We start from the raw sequence: 26,869 nt of genomic DNA, 5'->3' as shown, positions 1-26,869 counted from the left end.
CTCACCCCACCCTCCATCCCTCTCTCCCACCTCCACATCCTCTCACCCACCCCCTCCATCCTCTCACCCCACCTCATCCTCTCCTCCCTCCATCCTCTCACCCCTCCATCTCCTCCACCCCTCCATCCCTCTCACCCACCCTCCATCCCTCTCCCCCTCCTCCACCCTCTACTCCTCCTCCTCCTACCCCACCCTCATCCCTCTCACCCACCTCCATCCCTCTCACCTCCTCCATCCCTCTCCCCCTCTCCATCCTCTCACCCCACCCTTCTCTACCCACCCTCCCCTACACAACCCTTTAATGAATACAAAGCTTATATATATGCTCTACCACAAATTACATAGATTGTATATGTATATTTTATTACCCACACACCTCCTCCACCCACACCACACTCTCCTCCACCCACAGCACACCCTCCTCCACCCACACACCCTCCTCCGCACAGCACCCTCCTCCACCCACAGCACACCCTCCTCCACCCCCACCCTCCTCCCACCCACCTCCCTCCCCCACACCCTCCTACCCCACCCCACACCCTCCTCCACCCACAGCACACCTCTCCACCCAGCACCCTCCTCCACCCCCTCCCCCACCCTCCTCCACCCCACCCCACCCTCCTCACCCCACCCCCTCCTCCACCCACCCCTCTCACCCACCCTCCTACCCACCCACCTCCTCCACCCCACCCCTCCTCCACCCCACCCCCTCTCTCCCACCTCCTTCCCCACACCCTCCTCCACCCCACCACCCTTCTCCCTCGTCCCAACATCATTTTAGTTTTTTTATTATTATTTTATTGCAATTGTTTTTATTTTATCGCCATTATTATTATTATTATTATTATATAATTATTATTATTGTCATTATTATTATTTTTGCGTCATATTTACTGTTTGTGTAGAGGATATTAAGAGAGTCTTAAGAGTATTATAGCAGTGTTTGGGAGTAAGGCGGGTCTTGGGAGTCCTGTGGTGTGTAGAGTAAGGCGGGTCTTGGGAGTCCTGTGGTGCGTCTTCAGCCTAGCCTAACATACTGGAGCCCAACTCAGTCTAGTCTAGCCACGCCCAACCTCACTCCACGCCCACCCCACCCACCCCATCCCTCACCCACACACTCCAAAGTTAACCATAAGGTCCAGAACTTTTCGTCTCACTTGTTAGCAGAAAGTTGTGAGCGTCTGTCTGTGTAAAGACGAAAAAATCGATTCAGCAGAGGAGGAAGCTCTGAGGAATGTTACCTCAGTGTTGTTGATGTAAACATTACAGTGTAGGTAATACTGACCTATACTGAGGAGAAGTTACAGACTTTCCTGATGAAGTTAAAGGATAATGTCACACACACACGAGGCCGGGGAAGAGGATATGTAACCAGGAAAAGTATGTGGTCGATTGTCCAGTTGCGCCATCTCTACACACACCTACAGTCACACAAAGGCATACACCTGTACATACACAATGCTACCACCATGGACCACAAACCTACACGTCACACAAAGGCATACACCTGTACATACACAATGGCACCCACACACACCTACACAGTCACACAAAGGCACCCACACATGGTACACACACACACCTAACCTTACAGCAGATACACGGACAGAGACAGACAGTCACTCTACATACATTGACTTAACTTCCAAGTTTCTTCACAGGCAATACATGTGCCACACCACGCCCCCCCACCGTCCCTTAGCCCGCCCGCCCCGCCCCGTCATGGCCCCGCCTCAATACTTTCATCATGACCTCTTGATAACGCCTGTTGTGAAATCTTGTTGAACTCACGGTTATCAGTACAGGTGGCTGCGGCAGGTGAGGTGGGGGGGTGAAGTGAGAGAAGGGGGTAAAGGGGGTAACATGAGGGTAGATAGGCAAAGTTGGGTTGGGTTAGGTTAGGATTTATTTAAGAGTGGTATGGAGACTGCACCCCAGGGATTTAAGGGTGGTGTGACCTTCTCTTGCCCTCCTCTCCTCCTTCCTCTATCCTAACCGCCTTCCCTCTTCCGCACAATCTCCTCCCCCTACCCCCCCTCTATTCATCACCCGCCTCTACTCTTCATTTCTTCATTAAAATTGCAAACGATGAAAATAATGAAGGTGTACCATTTATTGTGTGTGTGTGTGTGTGTGTGTGTGTGTGTGTGTGTGTGGTGTGTGTGTGTGGTGTGTGTGGTGTGTGTGTGTGTGTGTGTGGGTGTGTGTGTGTATATGGGTGTGTGTGTGTGTGTGTGTGTGTGTGTGTGTGGGTGTGTGTGGGTGTGTGTGGTGTGTGTGGGTGTGTGGGTGTGTGTGGGTGTGTGTGTGTGTGGGTGTGGGTGTGTGTGTGGGTGTGTATGTGCGTGTGTGTGTACTAACGGGAAAGGTGGTGGTCTCACAGGAAGGTGTGGCTGTACGTCTCACTGACTTCACCACTGTGGGAACTGTCGATGGTGTGGATATTCCAGGAATGTGTTGTTTGCTGCCCCCATCTTTCCCTCCTCTCCCCCCTCTCTACCCCATCTTTCCCCTCTCTACCCCAGTTTATTTCATACAGATTAACCACCACAATCTCACCCTACTGGAGGTCAAGGTAAGGTGATGTAACAGCCCTCGAGGTGTGACCGACATGACCGAGGCTTGTTCATTACACACACACACACACCAAACACACTATCTCAACCAATCTCACGCAACCTAATCCTCTCTCATCTAACCCGACCTACTTAACCAATCAGCCACCTCCCCCCTTCCTAACTCGGGTTGTGATGGACGTACTGACTCACGGAAGAATTAAGTGAATATCCACCCCACCCCCAGCCAGTCAGTCTTGGATGCGGGATGAAGACATATAGAGACCTGAAGGAGGTGAGAGGTGAGAGACCTGAAGGAGGGTGAGAGAAGGAGTGAGAGACCTGAAGGAGGGTGAGAGGAGGGAGAGACCTGAGGACGGTGAGAGAAGGAGTGAGAGACCTGAAGGACGGTGAGAGAAGGGTAGAGACCTGAAGGAGGGTGAGAGAAGGAGTGAGAGACATGAAGGACGGTGAGAGAAGGAGTGAGAGACCTGAAGGAGGGCAGAGAAGGAGTGAGAGACCTGAAGGAGGGGCGAGAGAAGAGGTGAGAGACCTGAAGGACGGTGAGAGAAGGGTAGAGACCTGAAGGACGGTGAGAGAAGAGGTGAGAGACCTGAAGGAGGGCGAGAGAAGAGGTGAGACCTGAAGGAGGTGAGAAGTGAGAGAATGAGAGAGGAGTGAGAGGAGGGGTGAAGGCGGGGCCGGGGTGGGGTGGGGTGGGGGTGAAGTAAGAGGAGATGTGTGTGTGTGTGTGTGCGTGACCCGTTTCCTGTATACCTACAGTATATATCACACTCAGCAGCTCAGTTTTAATAATAATAATAATAATAATAATGATGATGATAATAATAATGTGAGTAGGAGTGTCAAACGTGATCATCAGTATAGCAGATGACGACACACACACACACACACACACACACACACACACACACACACACACTAAACATATGGTCAACCAAACACGTTATACCTGGTGTTAATGACTTGTTAATTAGTACAATACACAGATAACTCACTGTACACTAATGACAGGTAAACAGACCACCCACCATTGTTATGATACACACACACACACACGTCAAACCCCCCCCATGCGTGTCCAGTTTCCCACTATACGAACAGCTAGAACGGATGTGTGTGTGTGTGTGTGTGTGTGTGTGTGTGTGTGTGTGTGTGTGTGTGTGTGTTAGGTAGAGCAGGTGTTTTTTTTGGGTGGTATAACGAGGTTACTACCGCTACCCTCAACCTCCCATTCCTCCTCCTCCAACCTCTTCTTCCTCTTCCTCGTATCTATAAGTCTGGTCCTCCATTTTCTTCTATTAACACTTGTCTATTTTATTTCACCTGTCCCAAAGTCTACACCTGTCTAATAATGCTTTCACCTGTCCATCACTTTCCACTGCTTTCACCGACTATTTATTTCTTATTTTCTCCCCAGTGAAAACTCTCTCTCTCTCTCTCTCTCTTAGCTTTCACTTCCTGTTTCTCATCCACACTTTACTCCCCTCCTCTCTCTCTCTCTTCTTCCCCTTTCACCCTCTCCTCCTTCGTCTCCCCCTCCTCCTCCTACTTTCTCTCCTTTTCTCCCCCTCCTCGTGCTCTACCCAGTTGCTCTCTCACACACACACACACACACACACTTTCACTACTTTCTCTCAACTCGCTTTCACTCGCTCTTATCTCCCCTCAGTTTCTATTCATATCAACGGATCTGTCTGTCTGTCTGTCTCTTCCTCTCACGTTTATCACATTCTCTTGATTATTCTATACATTTTCTGCTTTCTCTCTCTGTCTGTCTGTCTGCCTGTCTCTGTCCCTGTGTCTGCCTGTCTGTCTCTCTCTCTCTCTGCCCCTGTGTCTGTCTCTCTCGTCCCTGTGTCTGTCTGTGTCACATCTGTTTAATAAATACTCTACATAAGGTTTAATTACGTCAACAATTATTCGGCTTCACTGTATCGTGTCAATTATCACCTGTTGAAATAATCCAGCCTCTTGGTATTACTGTTTCCCGTTTCACTTTCGCCTCTCGTTTTACTGTTTCATTTCGCCTCCCGTTTCACTGGTTCACTTTCACCTCCCGTTTCACTGTTTCCTGTTTCACTTTCGCCTCCCGTTTCACTGTTCACTTTCATTCCACCTCCGTTTTCACTATTTCACTTCCACCTCACGTTTCACTTTCACTGTTACGCGTTTCACCATAATTTCTGTTTCACCGTCGCCTCTAGCTTCAAGCGTTGCTGTTATTGTTTTTTCTCACTGTTCCTTTCATTTCACTGCTAGATGACGTCACAGAGTTCCTCACCTGTTGCTGACGTCACAGAGTTCCTCACCTGTTGCCACACCTCCACCTTACCTGTCGGCATTGTTTCCACCTGGTCCACTTTCCTTCTTCTTCTTCACATACATACATACATTCATACATACATACATACATACACAACACACACGATTAATCTGTATTATATTTATTGTTAAAATGCTCATGTCAAGGGGCATGAGGGAGGGAGGGGGCAAGAGGGAGAGGGAGGGCTTGAGGCACGTGACCAGGTAGACCCCCTCCCTCCCTCACCTGAATCCGCTATTGCGTGCAATGACCCCTAACCTGACCACCACCTCCTTTATACACTGTTGTTGTTGTTGTTGTTTTATTATTATTATTATTATTATTATTATTTATTTATTATTATTATCATCATCATCATCATCATCATTATTCTTCCCACGTTTAGCAGGTGTTGTATGGGGCCTTTTCAGCACCACTTCTTATTGCTAATCTTGTAAGTTCACCTGAACAATAGCCACCCCAGTTTATTTCACCTGAAGATTAATCACCCGAACCTAACCTCGTTCCTCACCACCCCCAGGCCGGCCTGCCATATCTTCCACTCTGCCTTACCCACCACCCAACCTCCCAGACGACCAACACACCTGTACCTAGGCTGAGGTATTTCCTGTGAGGTTACCATAAAGGTAATATAACACACACCTCATTCAGGGCTACAGGTGAGACCCTCATTACCTGCTTCCTATCTCTATTATGCTGAAGACGCGAGAGATATTTACACACGGGGAAGATAAACAACAACAACAACAACAACAACAACAAGAAGGCTCTATCTATCTATACATAAGTAAATATTAATAACACGTACCATTCTTACGTAGCGGAGGAGAGAGGATGAGTGTAAGCATGTATGACTCACTAATATACGTCCGTCACTCACCACGTCCACACATACACTGACTAAGGTTAGGTTAAGCTGGTGGCCAGTGACTCAAACTCCCTCCCTCCCTCCCTCCCTCACTCACTCCTTTTCTCTCACTCTCCTACCTGACGACACACACACACACACACACACACAACACTACAACACAAACACAACACTACAACACGACACTTGAAAACACACACACACACACAACAATAACAAAACAAACACAACAACACAAGGACAGTATTTCGTCAACAACAGCTGTAGTCGTCTTAACATTCCAACCCATTCTCCCAATTAATCTCTCTCTCTCTCTCTCTCTCTCTCTCTCTCTCTCTCTCTCTCTCTCTCTCTCTCTCTCTCTTGACTTCCTACACCTCCTCCTCCTTCCTCTCCATCATTATTTTGAGTGCCAATGTGAGTACACCCATTCCTGAGTACTATTTATGTAGGTACACCCATTCCTGAGTACTATTTATGTGAGTACACCCATTCCTGAGTACTATTTATGAGTACAACCATTCCTGAGTACTATTTATGTGAGTACAACCATTCCTGAGTACTATTTATGTGAGTACAACCACCTGAGTACTATTTATGTGAGTACAACCATTTCTGAGTACTATTTATGTAGTACACCCATTCCTGAGTACTATTTATGAGTACAACCATTCCTGAGTACTATTTATGTAGGTACAACCATTCCTGAATTCTATTTATGTAATTACAACCATTCCTGAGTACTATTTATGTGAGTACAACCATTCCTGAGTACTATTTATGTGAGTACAACCATTCCTGAGTACTATTTATGTGAGTACAACCATTCCTGAGTACTATTTATGTGAGTACAACCATTCTAAGTACTATTTTGTAGTACCATTCCTGAGTACTATTTATGTGAGTACAACCATTCCTGAGTACTATTTATGTGAGTACAACCATTCCTGAGTACTATTTATGTGAGTACAACCATTCCTGAGTACTATTTATGTGAGTACAACCATTCCTGAGTACTATTTATGTGAGTACACCCATGCTTGAGAACTTTAAACATAGTTACAGGTTTAACAGCATAAAGAGTACAGAAACAAGGTGATTCGTCCTGCCAAACTACTCAACAACATCCACTGCTATTCGTGTTTAGGTCACGTTCATGACCTTTTCCTATCCACACGTTGCTTAACCTATCCATCTCCTCTGCCACTTTCCATCCACTTCACTCTTCTATCCACTCCATTCTCCTCCACCCACTCCACTCCTCCTCCACTCCATCTCCTCGCGCCTCTTGCAAAATATTTTCTCGACTCTTGTAATATTTTCATAACACGAATTTCTCTCTCTCTCTCTCTCTCTCTCTCTCTCTCTCTCTCTCTCTCTCTCTCTCTCTCTCTCTCTCTCTCTCTCTCTTCTCCTCTCCCTGCCTCTTTCTCTTATTCTCTCCCATTCTGTCTCTCTTTTACTCTACTTGTTTATCAATATATACTGATGACATGTTCCTCAATAGCTCTAATCAAGTCTCTATCTCTCTCTTCTCTCCATTCTCCTCCTCCTCTCTCTCTCTCTCTCTCTCTCTCATTCTTCCCCTTCTCCTCCCCTCCATATCTCTCTTTCTCTCCCATTCTCCTCCCCTCCCATATCTCATTCTCTCCCCTTCTCTCCCCTCTCTCTCATTAGGGAGGTAATTACCGCATATAAAGGTAATATAAATCACAAAAGAGGAGATGTGATAATGGCAACACTTACAGACACTGATTGTTTGTGTCTCTCTTGAGCACTGAGAAGAGGTGCACACACTCAGCACACACACACACACATCACGCACGCGCACACACACACACACACACACACACACGGCAGGACGTAGGTCAATCCGTCCGTCCGTCGGCACCGTTTGCTCACGAACGTCATCACCGAGAGTAATGTCTGAGGTAAAGGTTTTAGGTCGAGACGGCTTTATTAGAGAGAGAGAGAGAGAGGTGTGGTGTGTATATATGTATGTACTGTATGTAATGTATGTATGTATGTGACCACCACTAGGCAGGAGATAGTGTACAGTATCACCAGTAACAAACTTGTACTGAACATGTAATAAGACTTTCCATTTATGGTCACCAATTAACAGTAAATGGCACAACACAGGGGTGGGGGTGGGATTAAAGGGTGTGAAAGTTTAAAGGGTGGGGGTGGGGAGAGAGGATGGATAATGGGTGAGGACAGGAGAGGTTAAGGGGAGGAGAGGCAGGGTGACTAAAGTGTTAAATATCCAAGTATTATGGGTGTTGTGGTTCGGAGGGGAGGGGGTGGGGGTGGGTGGGAGGCGTTCACTGATGATTACCACCACCACGACGATCAGCTGCCTGGGTCATTGTGTCAGGTCAACCATCGTTAGTGCCATGAACCAGTGCCAGGGAGCTAGGTAAGGTGCTACTGGGTCGAGGTGGTGGCACCGGTGGCTTTAGGGGAGGGTAGGAGGAAGGGGTAGGAGGGGAAGAGTAGGAGGGGAAGGGGTAGGAGGGAAGGGGTAGGAGGAGGGGAGGGGTAGGAGGGAAGGGGGGTAGTAACTGAGAATATCACAGTTGGAAGATATATTGTACCCAGACAACACACACACACACACACACACACACAGATGGAAAGGAAGAAACAGAGATGATGTTTAAAAAGGAGAAGGAAGAGGAAGATGAGAGGAAGAAGAGGAAAGGACAAGAGGAAGAGGAGGAGGAGGAACCACAATAATTACTTGCACACCATAACGGGCTGGTCAGGGCAATGTCCTCCCCACCACCACTAACCACCACCCACTCCATCACCACCCTCTCTCTCCTCCCACACCATCACCCTCTTCCCACAATCACTCCTCTCCCCACACCATCACCCCCCTCCCACCATCACCCACACCACTCATCCCCCCTCCCCACTCCATCACCTCCCACTCCATCACTCTCTTCCCACTCGTGTATTTGTCAGGGCCATCACAGGACTGAGGGGGCCGCCGCTTCTCCCCAGAGAGATATGACCTTGTTATTTCCTGCCGTTGGAGAAGGCCCGCCCGCCGAGCCTATACCAACACACACACACACACACACACACACACACACACACACACACACACACACTGAGGAGAGAGACAAAGACATAACAGAGAGATGAGAGAAGACAGAGATGAAGAAGACAGAGATGAGAGAAGACAGAGAGAGAGAGAGAGAGAGAGAGAGAGAGAGTAAACCTTCTAGTCCTTCATAAGACACAGGATCAATACAGGTGACACCCGACCGACACCTGTAAACTGATGAACACCGGTCCTAATTACCTGTCTCTCACTGTCTCACCTGGGGACAGTATATCTACCTGTCTCTCCCCACCTCGTTACACCTGTCCAATTATTAGAGATCACTGTACATTAAGACGAGGACGTTCTTTCAGATGGTGGAGTGGGGCGGTAGTGGAGTGGGGCTGTATGAGTGGGACAGTAGTGAGGCTGTGGTGAGTGGGGCAGTGGAGTGCGGTGGTGAGTGGGGCAGTGGAGTGGGGTGGTATGGTGGGGTGGTGGTGGGGCTGTATGAGTGGGGCTAGGTGGGACAGTAGTGAGGCGGTGGAGTGCGGCGGTGAGTGGGGCAGTGGAGTGGGGTGGTATGAGTGGGGTGGTGGAGTGGGAGTATAACCAGTGTGGTATGCATGCGAGTGGGTCATGGTGTTGTACTGGTATGCAATAGGTAACATGCAAGGGGTGTTGACCAGCCTTGTGCAGCATACCACGCAGTCCTCGCTAGTCTGTGTGTGTGTGTGTGTGTGTGTGTGTGTCACTTGCACGCGCGCGCACACACACACAACGTCAGCTAGAGAAGGTACAGAAAAGGGCCTGCAGAATCATGCTCGGCGCAGAATACTCCGGCTACACCAACGCTCTCTCCACCCTGGAAATGCCATCCCTCAGTGACCTCCACCACCAAGCACTGGAAAGGTTTGGCCGTGGACTACTACCACCCTCGCCACCTCCTGCCACACACAGCCCCCCCACCTCCGCAGTCCGCCACTACAACAAATTCAGCCCATAAGAGCCCGCACCGATAGATATAAAACAGCACCATCCCATCTATTGTTAAAATAATAAACAACTCCTGATTTATGTACTGTACAGCCTGTAAATGTATTCACTGCATATTATATCATTATGTCTAAATCAAATGTAGTCTGTATATTTTCAGCCACCGGCTGCAACTCTATTAATAAACCGTTTATTATTATTATTATTTTATTATTATTATTATTATTATTATCATTATTATTACACACACACACACATAGGGGCAGGTTCAAGTTCAGTAGTGATTATCGATTAGGTGTAATCTTGTTACAGTGAGTGCTCACACACACACACACACACACACACACACACACACACACACACACACGGAAGATTAAACTATTATTTTTTTTTTACTTTTTTTACTTTTGTTTATACCTTTTTGAGGTTAATCCTTTCTTCTCTAATGGCCGCGACCAACACAAGATGATGAGAGGGGGTGGGTGAGGAAGGTGAGGGATAGGAGGGAGGAGGAAGGAGGAAGGAGGAAGGAGGAGAGGTGGGGGAAAAGCTGTCATTGTTCTATTCGTCACTCGTTTCATACTAGACTGTGAGCTTTAACCTGGGTTCACACACACACACACACACACACACGTTTAACTACCGCTTCACCAGGTGTTACAGATTCACACAGGTAATCTATTCCCTACAGGTAAGATCACAAGAACTTCAGGTAACACATAACACCTGAATTGTCCCCACGTGATCAGTGTGTGTGTGTGTGTGTGTGTGTGTGTGTGTGTGTGTACATCAGCTATATACAGGTAAGCTACTCCCTACCACAACCACCACAACTTCCACCACCACTACTACCACCACTACCATCACCACAACCCACCACTACTACACCACTACACCCACAACCACCACCTACTACCACCACTACTACCACCACAACCACCACCACTACTACCACCACCACTACCACCACTACTACCACCACAACCACCACCACTACTACCACCCCCCACCACGAGAGATAAGCAACAGACTACAATTTCTCTATTCTGTTTACCTCCAAGGACGACGAAGATGACCAGAGGAAGGGTGGGGGGGAGACATGGGGGGAGGGTGGGAGAGAGAAGAAGTACAGGGGAAATCCCTTGTCAGTCTGTGTACAACATCTGACCGACCAGCCTGGGGGGGAGGGAAGGGAGGAGGAAGGAGGAGGGAGGAGGGAAGGGAGGAAGAGGAGGGAGGGAGGAAAGAAGGGAGGGAGGTTGAGGTTCGAGAAGACAAAGTGATTTTCACAAGCAGTTGCCACCCAAATCTCCTTCCCTCCATTCCTTCCCTCCTTCCTTCCTTCCTTCCTTCCTTCCTCCTACACTACACTCTCCAACACACAATAAACCCCCAAGGAAGTGTCTCCTCTCCTCACCTCTCAGTTATCCTCACTTCACCTATCTCCCTCTCCTCACTTCACCTATCCTCCCTCTCCTCACTTCACCCCGTTCATTTACTTTTCCCTCACCTTTCTTCCTCTTCCATCCCTTCGTGGCTGGGTCTGAGAAGAGAGAGAGAGACCTGCCACAACAATCCCCACACGTGGTTGACGCCACTCTTTGCACCACCACTACTACCACTATATCACCACCACCACACTACCACAACAACCACTACTACCACTATCACTTTCACAGCCACTATCACTACCACCACTACCAGAACAGGAAGCACAGCAAACTGTTTTAAAAAGCCTGGATGGTGGTGGTGGTGGTGATAGTGGTGATGATGAGCGACATATGGACAGTGGGAAGGACAACAGATGTACCAATGATGATGATGATGATGACGTGTGATGATGATGATGATGACGTGTGATAATAACGTGAATTATTGTTGTCGCCCTCCTGTCTTCAGCTCTCACACTCACTTAGGGTAATAACAGTAAAGGAAATAAACTGAGCAGCCATCAACTAACTTCCGCCTCAGTGTGTGTGTGTGTGTGTGTGTGTGTGTGTGTGTGTGTGTGTGTGGAGACAATATATCTACAGGCGCGTGTGTGTGTCAGCTGCTGTAGAGAGAGAGAGGATGATAGAAATAATGAATAAGAAGCAAAAGGGGAGAAAGGGGGGTTGGGTGAGGGAAGGGAAGGAGTGGGGGAATGGGGGGAAGGAAGATGAAGGAGGAAGCAGACAAGAGAGATCTATATACGAATAGGAGTAAGGGGAGAGGAAGAAAGACCAGGGAGAACAAACGAACGAGGAGAGGTGAAGAGAGGAGAGGAAAGAGGAGAGGGGAAACAGGAGACCTTCAAAAATAAGATAAGAACAATGTGAACCGTCCACACACACAAGAACCACCACCACGCCAGTCCTCCCTCAGTAACGAGCCACATCCTGAAGGGCCACCACCACCACCGTCAGCCTTACTCCCTCCACCGTCGAACCTTTCTCTCTCCCACCGTCAGCCTTACTCCCTCCACCGTCAGCCTTCCTCCCTCCACCGTCAGCCTTCCTTCTTCCCTCCACCGTCAGCCTTCCTCCCTCCACCGTCAGCCTTCCTTCTTCCCTCCACCGTCAGCCTTCCTCCCTCCACCGTCAGCCTTCCTCCCTCCACCGTCAGCCTTCCTTCCCTCCCTCCACCGTCAGCCTTCCTCCTCCACCGTCAGCCTTCCTTCCTCCCTCCACCGTCAGCCTTCCTCCCTCCACCGTCAGCCTGCCTTCCTCCCTCCACCGTCAGCCTTCCTCCCTCCACCGTCAGCTCCCGCCTCCAGCACACGGGAGATGAGAATGATCACCAAGATGGGAAGAAATGGCGCCTCCCAACCTTCCTCCCCAACTTTGACCCTTGCCCCCGTACCACCACCACCATTATCAAGCGGGCATTATTAAAATACCCACAGTTCACCTTTCCACTAATTAACTAACCCTCTTCTTTAATTACCTGCCTTAATTAACACTCCACCAATTATAAGTGTCGACTGAAGTAACAATGACGCACCACGATAATTATATAAGTGTAAGGTGGGTTTATAAGTGAGTGAGTGAGTGGTGAGTGAGTGAGTGTGTGTGTGTGTGTGTGTGTGTGTGTGTGTGTGTGTGTGTGTGTGTGTGTGTGTTACTGTAATAGTCACACTTATCAAAATTACGTAACCTAAAACCTAAACCTAACGTAACTTAACCTTACCCACACACACACACACACGAGTACTCACCTCACCCCAGCACTCAAGAGGAACCTTTCAACCTCCCACGTTTAATTACCTGTAAATAAAAACAAAACATAAATAAACAAATAAACAAATAAAAGTTACCACCATTAACAAAATAAAAAGTCACGTCAACAAATAAAACACACACACACACATATGAGAGAGAGACTCGTGGCTGTGGTCGACCTGCAATTCTACCTCCCCACTATCCTACCTCTTTACCCACCATCCTCTTCCCTTCACACCTCGCTTTCTTCTTAGGCGTCTCTCTCTCTCTCTCTTCAACACACAAACCATCCATCATAACAGGTGACCGCGACACGTCATTTATAACCCGGGAATAACACAGGCAACACGTACATAAACAACAGCTGATCGTGACGTAACACTGGTCCGTGACGTAACACTGGTCCGTGGTGGTGATGCTGCAGTCCCAAGTGTGTAAGTGTCCGTGATTTTGTACCGTACGTAGATAATGGCGTGACTGGAACATGTCCTTGACTTTGTAAGTGGATTTCAAGTTTAATCATCACAGCTTATTTCACCTCAAGATTAACCACCACAGCTTATTTCACCTCAAGATTAACCACCACAGCTTATTTCACCTCAAGATTAACCACCACAGCTTATTTCACCTCAAGATTAACCACCCCAGCTTATTTCACCTCAAGATTAACCACCACAGCTTATTTCACCTCAAGGTTAACCACCACAGCTTATTTCCCTCAAGATTAACCACCACAGCTTATTTCCCTCAAGATTAACCACCACAGCATATTTCCTTAAAATTAACCACCCAACATTTCACCTCAAAATTAACCACCACAGCTTATTTCACCTCAAGATTAACCACCACATTTCCTCAAGATTAACCACCACAGCTTATTTCTCAGATTAACACACAGCTTATTTCCTTAAAATTAACCACCCACTTATTTCACCTCAAAATTAACCACAGCTTATTTCATCTCAAAATTAACCACCACAGCTATTTCCTCAAGATTAACCACACAGTATTTCACCTCAAGATTAACCACACAGCTTATTTACCTCAAGATTAACCACACAGCATTTCCTCAAATTAACCACAGCTTATTTCACCTCAAGATTAACCACCGTGTATAATGCCTTCAGCCATAACAATAACCTCTAGTGTAATATAAAGGAAATAATACCTACACTACTTGTGGTCAAAGCTCTTAGACATTACTTAAGATATAAGAGTTGAGTTGAGAGTCTTGTAAGTGCTGTGGAAAGTTAGTTTTACTTTATTTATACTTCAGTTATGTCGAGTGTGCTGTTGTTGTTGTTGTTGTTGTTTTTGTTGCTGCTGTTGTTGCTGCTGCTGTTGTTGCTGCTGCTGTTGTTGTTGATGTTGCTGTTATTCTTGTTGTTTACATATTGAAGACAGTTCGAGTTATATCCTGTGGACTTTCCCTTACATGTTGGCACATCCTGGTCCTTTGCCCCCCCCCCCTGCCCTCCTCACACACACACGCCTCCTCTACAAGACGAGACGTGTGGAGGTGATGAGGCTTCCTGGTGTTGATAGCTGGCAGAATATCTCCTCCCCTCCCTCAGGTGTGGGTGAGGAGCAATACTGACGTGGCGGCCGGAGGTGTGGTCAGGTGAGGGCGTGGCAGGTGTGGTCAGGTGAGGCGAGGAGGAGGTGTGGTCAGGTGAGGGCAGAGGCAGAGGTGTGGTCAGGTGAGGGCGAGACAGAGGTGTGGTCAGGTGAGGGGCAGGGAGAGGTGTGGTCAGGTGAGGGGCGAGGGAGGTGTGGTCAGGTGAGGTGAGGTGTGATTAGGTTAGGTAGAGGTGGTGTTAGGTTAGGTTACGTTAGGTGTTCAATCAAGTGAAATAACCAAGGGTGCCTAATCTTCAGATGACTCGAACCCCCCATACCCCTGTACAGTACATTTAAACCACAAGTGAATCCCGTACAGTGTCTTGTTGTGGTACCCTCTCGCCCTATAGTACGGTACAGTGAAGTTACTATCGTCTGGGAGGTCACGGTATCTTATCTCGCTTTTCCCCATCCTCTCTCCTCCTCTTCCCTCCCTACATTATGAGAGGTTCTTATTACCACCATGCTATTGTACTATTCCAGACGATACTAAATGTTACATAATACTTCCTTGAGATCAATGTATAGTATATATCAGGTGCAGCTCAGGTTCTCTCCACTGTTAATATTGTTATTATTATCCACTCTGTAACTGTGTTTTTTCTGGCTAAATAAACTGTTTCAATTCAATTCAACCATTCTTTTACTCTACCCCTCCTCCACTCCTCCCTCCTCCACTCCCCTTCCCTACCTACCTCTCTCCCTCCCCTCCCTGTCCTGTAATGGTGATACTCCAAGAGCCACCACCCCCTCCCCTCCCCAGGAACCACCCCTCACCACACCCCACCACCCCTCACCTCACCTCACCACCCTCACCACGCCACCAGACCAAATGGAGTGGTGGAATTGGCTTTAAATGAATAAATCAATTAGGTGTGAATCAAGAGCAGGTGAGGTGTGTGTGGTGATGCAAATGAGCGGGACAGGTAGTGGATGAGGGGAAGTGGTGGGAGGAGTGGAGAGGGGGAGGGAGGTGGAGGGGGGTGGTGGTGGGGAAGGTGGTGGTGGGAAGGGGAGGTGGGAGGTGGAAGAAGGGAGGTGGAGGATGAGGTAGTGAACAGGAAGAAGGGAAGGAAGGAGGTAGTGGACAGGAAGGAGGGGGGGGGTAGTGGAAGGAGAGGAGGAGGGAGGAAGGAGGAAGGCGAGGAGGAGGTGGGGGAGGAAGAGAGGAGGAGGAGGGGGTGGGGGAGAGGATGAGAGAGGAGGGAGGTGGGGGAGGGAAGACGAGGAGGAGATGGGGAGGAGAGACGAGGAGGAGGTGGGGAGGAAGACGAGGAGGAGGGGGGAGGAAGACGAGGAGGAGGAGGGAGGAAGAGAGGGGAAGACGAGGAGGAGGAGGGGTGGGGAGGATGACGAGAGGAGGAGGTGGGGAGGAAGACGAGGAGAGGGGGTGGGGGAGGAAGACGAGGAGGTGGGGAGGAAGACGAGGAGGAGGAGGGAGGAAGACGAAGGGGAAGAGAGGAGGAGGGGGTGGGAGGAGACGACGAGGAGGAGGTGGGGGGAGGAAGACGAGGAGGAGGGGGGTGGGGGAGGAAGACGAGGAGGAGGGGGTGGGGGGGGAAGACGAGGAGGAGGGGTGGGGGGGAGGAAGACGAGGAGGAGGGGGGAGGAGACGAGGGGAGGGGGGGGGGAAGGAGGGGGGAAGAGAGGGGGGGGGGGGGATGGGGGGGGGGAGGAGGAGGAGGGGGTGGGGAGGAAGACGAGGAGGGGTGGGGAGGAAGACGAGGAGGAGGGGTGGGGGAGGAAGAGAGGAGGGGGGGGTGGGGGAGGAAGACGGGGGGGGTGGGGAGGAAGACGGGGGAGGGGGTGGGGGAGAAGAGGAGGGGTGGGGAGGAAGACGAGGGAGGGGGGGAGGAAGACGAGGAGGAGGGGAGAAGACGAGGAGGAGGGGGGGGGAGGAAGAAGGGAGGAGGGGGGTGGGGAGGAAGACGAGGAGGAGGTGGGGAACGAGGAGGAGGGGAGGAGGGGGAGGAAGACGAGGGGAGGTTCTCGTAAACAGACTACCACGGTAAAGACCACACTGACATTCTCATCTCAACGCTCCCCTCTAACCTAACCCTAACCTTCCCCCACCTGGCCTAGAGAGGGGGGGAGGTGGGTGTGTGTTTTATACCAAACCCCACACCACACACACATATACTACCCACACACCCCAACACCCCCACACACTTCACTTCACTCACACACACCATCCACACACACTTACAACCCCCCACACCCTCATCCACACCCCAATGTGAGTGAATGTGAGTGTGTGTGTGTGTGTGTGTGTGTGTGTGATTAAACAGAACTGGCTGTCACAACAATTTATCACAAATGTTCACTACAACACCCTGCAGTACTAAATGTTTACCAACACAACTCTCAAAACCAACCACTACAACATGACCCATACAGCTCCACTAATCACCTCAAACTACAGCAAGGTCATTAGGCGAGGAGAGTAGGGGGAGATGCAAGACTCGACCCAGCCACCTCCCTCCCATAGGCCTGACAGCACATTTGGTTAGGTTAGGTTATGAGGACTGATCCGACACTGCACTCGACTGCCTTCACTTTCCCAACAGTAAAATTACGCGCCTATTCACAGCTGGGTGGACGAGAGGCGCCCGTAATTTAAAACAAACGACCATATAAGGACAATAACGAGGACAGGTAACGAGGGCAGTAACGAGGACAGGTAGCGAGGACAGGTAGCGAGGACAGTGTGGGCCAGGACAGTGGACGGGTACAGGAGACAGGACAGTGGACGGGTACAGTAGGAGACAGGACAGTGGACGGGTACAGTAGGAGACAGGACAGTGGACGGGTACAGTAGGAGACAGGAGAGTGGACATATTATACAGTATTCACGAAGACACAACAGACAGAGACGGACAGATGAAAACAACACAACAGACAGAGAGACGGACGGGACGTGTAGACAGTGTTACGCCACAGGATGTACTATGTCTGTCTATCTGAGTTACTACGCTCACAACACACACCAGCTGATAAACAAAAACCGATAGACAGACAACATTTTAGCCCTCATTTCTCCTCACCAGAGCTAAGCAAGGAGGAGGAGGAGGAGGAGCTGAGGTAGACGAGACCACAGGAGATATGATGGTATCTGATAGGTGGGGGGAGGAGCAGGGAGGAGGTGGGGGTGGGGAGGAGCAGGGAGGAGGTGGGGGTGGGGAGGAGCAGGGAGGAGGTGTAAGTATAGGCCAGCTCACCTAACACAGGCAACCCAACACCTGGAATGTCAGTCAGTCAGTCAGTCAGCCAGCGCACACACACACACACACACACACACACACACACACACACAATAGACCCCCAACTGTTTTTGAGCTTTGATGTCGTCCACAAAAGGTTGATACATAATCACCGCCTCTCTGTCACACGTTAGTACATATGTTTCGGGCCATTATGGATAGTTGTCTCCTAATTGATGGTAAGTATACTGTATGTGTCTTGCTTGGCTCTCACTGTAATCACTGCATAATAAATAAACAATATCCTCGCTTAAAATATCAGTAATACATATGGTGAAAGAGCTACAGTGGGTGGTACACAGAACAGCTACAGTGGGTGGTACACAGAACAGCTACAGTGGTGGTACACAGAACAGCTACAGTGGGTGGTACACAGAACAGCTACAGTGGGTGGTACACAGAACAGCTACAGTGGGTGGTACACAGAACAGCTTCAGTGGGTGGTACACAGAACAGCTACAGTGGGTGGTACACAGAACAGCTACAGTGGGTGGTACACAGAACAGCTACAGTGGGTGGTACACAGAACAGCTACAGTGGGTGGTACACAGTACAGCTACAGTGGGTGGTACACAGAACAGCTACAGTGGGTGGTACACAGAACAGCTACAGTGGGTGGTACACAGAACAGCTACAGTGGGTGGTACACAGAACAGCTACAGTGGGTGGTACACAGAACAGCTACAGTGGGTGGTACACAGAACAGCTACAGTGGGTGGTACACAGTATTACAACACATTACATACATTACAGGGCTACAAAATCCCACGGTAAAAGTGGATCTACAGAACGGTAAATTTACTCAGAAGAATCAAGAAAGGTGCAGTACAGTATCTTTCACATTAACAGACATTACAGCACAATACAGAGGGCGGGATTTACCCAAATTCACATGAGTCAGCACAAGTGGCATTCCAACCAGAAAAATGTTTCACAACCACAAGAGAATAACAGAACGCAGGGGAAGAGGTTATTAATCCCGTCGACCCGGCATGGATGGTGTTCGGTTAAAGCAACTTACGATCATTCAACGTCCATAACGTGTTGTTTTCCATTACCCATCACGACATCAACACTCGTCAAGGCCACAAGACAACAGCCCAGAACAGTACGAGCAGCTGCCGATGACTAACAAGACAAAGGGTAAAAAGCTCACGCCTAAAACCCCGGTGTTTATCTTACAACTACGGTGACGTCACGAGGTGCGTATGAGCGAGTGTGTGTCAAGCATTTCCTCCTGATAAGAAACTGTGTCATAAAAAAAAGTTCTCTATTGTCTGCTTATACGAGTAATGCAGGTTAACTGTCTGTCTGTCTCACCTTCACCTGGAAAATATATACTGTAGTGAAGTCATCTTCTGTATGGACTGTACTGTATATACTGTATATTATGAATTATATTATACAGTAAATTTATAGGATCACCTGAAGATTACCCCAGCTTATTCCACAAGCTGATTAAAATACCCAATATTATCTGAGTAGATTAAGCTGGGTTAGGTTAATATTAGCTTAGTGTCAGGGTGGTTAATCCCAAGGTGAAATAAGCAAGGGGGGTTAATCTTCAGGTGATCTAATTCAGGAATCTTTCAATTAATATAGGAGAGAGAGAGAGAGAGAGTGTGAGAGAGTGTGTGTGTGTGTGAGAGTGTGTGAGTGAGTGTGTGTGTGTGAGTGTGTGTGTGTGTGTGTGTGTGTGTGTGTGTGGCTGACCCTGAAACACCATTAACAGGTCAAAGATCTAGGATTGAGCAACTCATCACTACCCAGTTCATCTAAACACAGTGTTCCAAACCTCTTGTCCTCTCAGCCCCAAACTTGTGACCGGGAGTAGACTAAACCCAGTACCTGTGTTATCCTTCTTACCCTCACACCACTATTACTCAACATCACATTGGTATCTCTAACTTGGTCTGGTATCTCATTTGTCAAAGATAATTATTATTTTTTTTTACTTTGTGTGGATTATAAAATGCCAAACTCCTCCTCTCTCTCTCTCTCACATGCACACACTACCCTCTCTCTCTCTCTCTCTCTCTCTCTTACTTTCCTTCTATCACACACACACACTCACACCAACAGGTACAGTATTGGCCTAACTGTTTACAATAGAGTCACCATCCCCAGCACCCTATTGGACAGTACAGTGTATAAGATCATCATATATCGAATTATGTTTCACTACCATTTTTAATTTGAAGATTTATTCCTCAAAACGAATAAATAAATAAATATGTAAAACCACTTTGTAACAATCTAAAAACAGTTGACCGAGTCACTGTGCTGTCATACCAAAACTCTCCCGATGGCCGCTGTGTTTTCACCAGCCTCGGCACAGCTCATCCCCTGCAATTTAACGTCTAAAGTGGTGTCTTAGTTCGGTCTCTTACCACTAGAGTTTTTCATTCCTTTTCCACCATCACCAAAAAATAAAAAATTAGATAAAATAAATACAGTATTGCACAGCATACATTACAGTAATTAAAAAAAAAGGCAAAATTAAACAAAAAAGGGAAATTTCTAACATGGTAAAATCAAAATATTGTAAATAGTTATCGTAAATTTAAATAACGCCTCATAAACTAAAATACTGCATCGTATATATTGTAAAATGAAATATCAAAGTTATAGTAATTTGAAATATTGTAAACACCTGTACTTGTCGTGAAAAGAAACACATTATCGTCAAAAGCTACCGTACATTATCATCAGCAGTTATCGTATATTAAAACACCGTATGGTAAATAGAGTCACCATAACTGGAGGGACACCCGTAGACCACTGAACTATAGTACCGCTCGCCGCCTCCGTTCACCCACACCAACGATCACTGCAATTGCCACAACACTCGGTGAAAAAAGACGGGAAAGGGTTCAGCCTGGTTCCTTTCATGTCAACCCAAGAAAAATAAAAAGGTACTGACCCTAAATGAAGTTTCTTAAGGTACATAAGAGGCAAATAAAACTCGGCCCTGATTTCTGCCATACAACCTATCCTATCCTAACCTAACCTTAATCAACCCTTGGACAGTAATATGAAATAAATACCAGTAAATGCTCATTAAATATACTGTACTTGTACTGTACTAATGATGATGACTGTGTGACTCAACCAAAACACCTGTAAATACTCTCACATAGCTACATATAGTGAATCACTCTGTACAAATGGGGGCTCGACACCTGTTCTTGTTGTAGCCAACCCACAGACCAGGTACGGTAATGTGCGACTGGTTGTGACATCAGCTTCACCTGAGTGGGATAATACCTGCCCTTTTAATTACCACTTTTTATGATTCTGCTGCCTTTAGGAACGTTAAGTAATTGTTTAGATAAGTCCAGACCAATAATGCCAAGGTCTCCTGATGACAGACCAATGGCCTAGTGAGCAAAGAGTCAAGCCACATGGTGAAGTGCAGCTGGACATGAAATATTTCTCTCCCTAACACTTTCCCTGATAACTCCTGAGGTCTTAGTGAAATCCCAGACATGAATTATCCTAAATGAGAAACACTATAACTTCCTCTCCACATGCCAAACACCTTCCTCAGCCTCTACCCCCAAAGGATTCTCCCAAATACTGTGTCCAGAAGTTAACACAAAACCCAATCTCAGCCTCCAGTGTCCCTGTTCATAAGCTGTCACCATGAACTTAACATGGTGGTAAATGTTCAGCCACTCAAGATTAACATAAATGACCACCAAAAGTTTTAAGTTCCACAAGAGATGCAGTACTGTAAGGTGCAGGTAACATAATGAGTGTTAGACCAGGCAGGGCTATGTGAGCACCTTATTACCAGTCAGTAAGATCAAAATATATGACTTGGACATTGAAGTCACTTGAGCCAGTCAGGGTTTCATCAGGCAGCAGTTGATATCCTGCCCCAATCACCTGTTACCATTACCCCAGGAACGCCAATTTTAAATTTTGTTCAGTTAATGTCAGGAGATTTTATTCAGCTGAGAGGGGATCCCATACACAAGGGTTTAATGATTTTTTATAACATTATAGAAGAAAAGTTGTCGTCATAACACCAAACATTCGTAAAAAAAAATAAAAGTTTATAGAAATTTGAAATTAATAAACTGTGAAACATTAGATTGGCTACAAATTCTTATTGTTTTCATTATCAGATTTCAATGAACCTTAATAATAAAATGAATCTTGATAATAAAAAAACTATAAGTATTGATGCAATAATAATAAACAATATGGCAATGCTCTGGAAGAAGACTAAGTTAACCAGCAACTTTAGGAACATTTTCTACAGGAGGAAAAATTATTCTTAGCTCAAGAATATCTCAGAGAGGCGATGGAATTACTGTACAACTTTCATAGTTTTAGTCTCCAAACCTACTAATAATCTACAGTGCAGTACTTCCACACCAAGGCAGCTTGGTTTGGTCGGTTCATCTCATCTACGATGAATCATTAACGTCAACAGTCAATACGGCACCGCTGGAGGGTAACTTTCCGACACAGATTCCCGTCAAGAGAAAAAAACCTCAATACTACCACAAAAATTACAACTCCTCTGCCTGTTATGGGATAGTCTTCAGGTGAGCAAAAGATTCTCCATTGAAAAATTTCCCCTCGAGTTGCTGGTTAACTCGGACCCCTGTTCTAAAGTATTACCAATAATACCTTGTGAGGAACTATGCCTTCAGGAGGAGTGAACCAGTATGTTATGTGACTGTTGCCAACATTTAGTGCTAAAAACTGACATAATCTGGAAGGGGTCATTAATTCCTCGAAGGGTAAAATTATTGTTTCAGTCACCCTCGTATAGGGAAGTTAAAATAAACCATAAGAAAAACATAAAATTCAGCGGATGACCAAAACAATAATAATACCCGCTGAATTACCCAAGACACGCAGACAGACATTCAATTGCGTCATATTGGGGAAAAAGAACAGTACTGTCTATCCCGGTATAGTACAGTACTTAGGACCAGTCGAGTAGAATTTTTCACCGAGACCCGAGAATAATTTCCGTGCATCCAACAGTACAACATTCTTATGAGTAATTTATTTATTTTTCTTAAGTAACTGGTAAAACATTTTAACATTACTGATATATTGTGTGAACTGATACATTCTTTTAACAGAGTCATTCACCATATTTTTGTTACACCGAAGCTAACTGTACAGACAAATATCGTCACGTTGATTCTTGCTCTAGGTTAGGTTAGGTTATATTAGATTAGGTTAGGTTAGATTAGGTTACACTAGGCTTGGTTAGGTTAGGTAAGATATACTGTACGTACTGTATTATATTAGGTTTGGTTAGGTTAGTTGACAAACCGACGTATGGAACTCTGCAATAAAGGGTACTAATGTTGTTTCGGTCATCCGGTGAGGTTTAGGTTAATTAGGTTGTTAGGTTTAGATTAAGTTAGGTTGGGTTAGGTTTAGGCCAGGCTAGGTTAGGTTAGGTTAGGTTAGGTTGAAATTAATGTTTTCCAATAGTTTTTTCATGTATTTTCAACAATTCTAACCTTCATTTCAAATAGATGGATGACTGAAACGATAAATTCTACCCAATAAAGATGATACAAAAATAACCCGTCATTGAGGTAATAATCCGACCTGACAGACGAGAATAAATCACACAAATTAAAAATAAACCACATATTTCTACCACAATTAAAGAACATCAAATACCAAACCTTTCACACACCTCAAGACAACAAACCACACCTTAAAATAAACAAACCAGACCAAACACTCATAGACAGATAAGACAAACAGATAAAAGGTATAACAAGCCAATAAAAATAATAAACATTAATCACCATATAAAGTTAACATTGGGGTTCAACATGTAGATAAAACTCGTATAGGTAAACGCCCCATAACACTTAGTAAATCCCATTAATATAACCTCTCAATGTTAAATTATAATATTAAATGATAGATAGAAGTGATAATGGTTACCTTAGCATGTAGTAGAGTGGAATAAAGGGGGTTAACAGGTACTAAGAGGCATCCCGTGGCTGTCAGCTCCACCTCCCCAGCTTGAACCATAAACAAAGTAGTTCCTCACCACACCATCAACCTCAACTCCATAAATCATTATATTCTCCCTTATCTAACCTTATATTCACTCATTAATAACAATTTGGTATAACTTAAAAGGAATTTATTATAAGTATAGGATTTAATTTTTGTGTAAGATAGATAGGGGTTGATGTGTATTCCTCCGCCTCTCGTCAAACCGGGTCAAAAGAAGCACGAGAAGCGCCCAGCTTGGAGCACCTGTCAACCTGTGCTCTTATACACACACAAACACTTATACTTCCCCCTTAAAATAATATTGGCTTACCATATTGATATAAAGTACATATAGATAAACGTTGGTAGACAGGAAGTGGATTTAATTTAGTATTTGTCAAAAATTCATTGCAAGCTTATTTTCCCATTAAGATCCTCTAGACAAATTGTTATATATATATATATATATATATATATATATATATATATATATATATATATATATATATATATATATATATATATATATATATATACTCAGAACAAGTAACCAATGGTAAATAGTAGAACAATTTAATCAAGGATGACCTGAGATAGCTGGAGTAATTTTGTTATCCTTGAACCCTTAGGTACTCCTTAAAACAGAAAGAATTACCTTCATTAACATTCAATAATAATTCTCCAGACTATAGTGGTAAGGCATGTATCTCTGACCTTGCTCTCTCTGGTTCGAGTCTTGGCCAGAGATAGAGACGGGAATTAAGAGCTGTGTTATCCAACATGACTCTTTTTACTTTGACTTAACAACAGGTTTCCTCTCACACTTATACTGATTAGTAAAGTACATAACAAAGAACAGACCAACTGCCAGAATGATTAGTTAGCTGATAATGAGTGGAATGATGAATTAACAGAGGATAGAAGCACACTTGATAATTTACAGTGAACAGAGAAAACGGATAAACGGCGACAACAGAAATAAAAGAAATTAAAGGTGGGAACAGAATGAAGAACATGAGATAAGGGCGAGTTATACATGACCGTTTTATCTTCAGAGAAAACTCAAGATGGAAAGACCTTAGAGAGGATATGTGTTAACATTTTAATGAGCATTACATCACTTATTATCTTAATCCTCATTCGGGCAGTTGGTCTGTTCTTTGTTACATTGTTCCACATTGTATTGTCCAGCTTTAGTACAAGAAATTGGAATACCAGACCTTGGGCTGGGAACGTACCGGCAGTTCACAATTCTCACTCAAAAAAGTTGCCTCAATTTCCTGAACTTGTTGTGGAGTCTTCAGCCTTACGCTATGACCTCTAGTGGGGCGAGCATCTATCAGTTCCAGGTATGAGAGAGTGAGTAATGTTCTCAGAAGTGTTTAGTAGCTTCTATTAATTCACCCCTTGGCCACCTATTCTAACAAACCGATCCGTGACGAACAGAATAAAGTAAAGTGTTCGGTAGTCACTGATGTGGGTGTAAAGCATTATGCATTTATGAGTGTGCGGCGCGCGAATGGGTGGGTGTGTGGGTGGGTAGGGGGGGGAGGGGTATATGATTAAGTGTGTTTATCCATAAACTTGTGTAAATGTTTGTGTGGGATGTGCAAACTGTTTATGGCGAGATGTGGGTGTATGTATGTACCTGGGTGGGTGTGTGTGTGTGTGTCTGGGTGAGTGTATGTATGTTTGGGTGTGTGTCTGGGTGTGTGTGTCTGTCTGGGTGTGTGTGTCTGGGTGAGTGTATGTATGTCTGGGTGAGTGTATGTATGTATGTCTGGGTGTGTATCTGCTAGTGTTGCCGCAAGCGGTAGTGAGTATGAAGACACATAAACATTATGTTAGGCTGTAAGTCATGTCATGTTTATTGGGCGTCTGCCCGTATACAGTATATATGTAGTGTTGAGATGGAGGCAGATGATACACACAGAGTAGGTTGAGGTGTTGGGTGGTGTAATGAGATCTTGATTGCGTATAACATACCTGACGCACCGATTTTGAATAACCTGCCTGACATCTGCCGGGCACCGCTTCCTCACTGTAGCTATCCCCATCATAGTGCCAACACCTAACCTGTTTCTCCTGAAGACTTTCAACACATAAGTTTAACTTGTACTTATTGTGTACACAGGTAGACTGTGTCCATTGCATCGTTTATCATTGACTACATAAAAATATGACAAATTAAGTACTCATTGTACATGTTAACATTAGATTAATTACATAGCTATGATTGTTATGTAAATATGTATTGGATTCAACATTTATGTATGATTGCCTATGTAGGACTTATTTGAAATACTAAAATGAATTGTATTCAACAGGTTTGAACGAATTATAATGTTCGAGTTCAACGTCACGAGTCTGAATATTCCTTTAACCGCCTGATTGGCAGTTACAGCTAGTATACTTGTGTGTCAACTCAACCTACGTGTACAGTGCTATGTTGGGGGGGGGGGGGGATGGGTACATGTAACATTCCCCTAGTACCAATGACTTCTCCCAGGGTAATTCTAAGACATTACCTACCACTTCCAGTAGTCTTAGTCACTCATCCTTGCTACTATATAAGGATATGTGCTTTGCTAACCTAAACCCCCCCCCCCCCAAATAATATTAAGTTTGGTTAGGTTATCATTAGGGTGGTAAATCTTTAGGCGAAATAAGCTGGGGTGGAGATTCTTCAGGTGATCATTTCAATCTTTAAGTGATGAGAAATTCTACTACATAAAGTAAATGTAATCCTCTGGTATATAATGATAATGTATATTTGTAATTCATTTTCCAGATGCTGAGAAAATGGTAATCACTACAAAATAACTACATATTACTGGCTACACGCCTTAAGCATCATGCACCATTGATGTACATTGTACAGGGTGTCCTATAGGTCATGCACCATAATGAACAGGGTGTCCTATAGGTCATGCACCATAATGAACAGGGTGTGAATTTCCCTACAGTGCATGGACTA

General features: G+C 45.8%; 1 protein-coding gene across 1 annotated transcript in view; it reads right to left on the bottom strand.

The window, feature by feature from the left end:
• LOC121873705 (ADP-ribosylation factor 6-like) overlaps positions 1–19,013 on the bottom strand; it is a 31,105-nt gene extending 12,092 nt beyond the window's left edge. Inside the window, 2 exon segments of the mRNA XM_042377408.1 lie at positions 13,015–13,063; positions 18,920–19,013. The gene's annotated coding sequence lies outside the window, so the exon portion shown is untranslated.
• Between the last annotated feature and the right edge of the window lie 7,856 nt (positions 19,014–26,869).

This window comes from Homarus americanus, unplaced genomic scaffold (genome assembly GCF_018991925.1).
Source record: "Homarus americanus isolate GMGI-L3 unplaced genomic scaffold, GMGI_Hamer_2.0 scaffold43895, whole genome shotgun sequence".
NCBI classification, from domain to species: domain Eukaryota; kingdom Metazoa; phylum Arthropoda; class Malacostraca; order Decapoda; family Nephropidae; genus Homarus; species Homarus americanus.
The sequence above is the reverse complement of the archived record's forward strand: the minus strand, read 5'-3'. Positions and strand labels throughout refer to the sequence as shown.